Here is an 811-nt window from a genome sequence, read left to right as displayed (position 1 = left end):
GGGCCGGCGCAGGCAGCAGCACCCCCGGAGCGAGACCCCGCGCACGGCTCAGGGCAGCGGAGCCTCAGCCGTGCTCCTGGTGCGAGAAAAAACACCCCGAACCATCGAGAGTTAATTTCAGTTCCTCCCAAGCCCCCGTTCACATCGGCGAGCACAGGCACAACCTGCTGAGAGCAACAGCGAGACCACGGCACGGGTTTCACCTCCAGCCCCAGGTGCGTTGGATTTGCCAAAAAAACACGAAAGGGTGTGATGTCAACGCAGTGTACATAGTGTACAGTAGGGGAGAGAATCGATGTATCTTAATTTGTCATTATTTTGCTAACCAAAGCTGTACATTTTTCCTACTCCTGGCTCTGTCTCCTTTGGGATTTGAAGGGGTTCTGACACCCCGTGCATCCGGCCCGCATCGGCAGTTCTGACAATGCACTGTTTCTACGGATTCTCATGCTTTTTCCATTTTATTGCTGGGATTACATGAATTGTTGACTTTATTTTTACACAATAAAGCGTGAAGAAAGACACCGGCTTCTCTCACATGTGTCTGTGCTCTGAGCAGCCAGTGCTCAGCGGCTTGTCTTTTTCCACAGGAAGGTTTTGTGCCTGCATGAAGCAGAGATTTCTGCCCAGCTCCTCTCGGAGCTGGCTCAGGCACTCCCTGAGCCTCTGTGCCAGGCTGTCTCCTTCTCCTGTGCCCTCACACCACGTCTTTCCCTGCTTTATGTAACACCGCACACTAACCGATGTATTTTCCCCTCAAGCCGCTGTCTGGGAGCTCCCTGTGGGCCCTGCCAGGCTGGCGCGGGGACAG

The 811-nt window shown here is 54.3% G+C and overlaps 1 long non-coding RNA gene across 1 annotated transcript; it reads left to right on the top strand.

Moving 5' to 3' along the window:
* The first annotated feature begins 7 nt into the window (after positions 1-7).
* On the top strand, positions 8-524 carry LOC115948911. The gene is made up of 2 exons (XR_004082668.1): positions 8-215; positions 379-524. It is a non-coding gene; the product is annotated as an uncharacterized LOC115948911 (long non-coding RNA).
* Positions 525-811: the final 287 nt, after the last annotated feature.

This window comes from Geospiza fortis, unplaced genomic scaffold, assembly GCF_000277835.1.
Source record: "Geospiza fortis unplaced genomic scaffold, GeoFor_1.0 scaffold546, whole genome shotgun sequence".
Taxonomy (NCBI): Eukaryota; Metazoa; Chordata; class Aves; order Passeriformes; family Thraupidae; genus Geospiza; species Geospiza fortis.
This window is presented reverse-complemented; position numbering and strand designations above follow the sequence as displayed.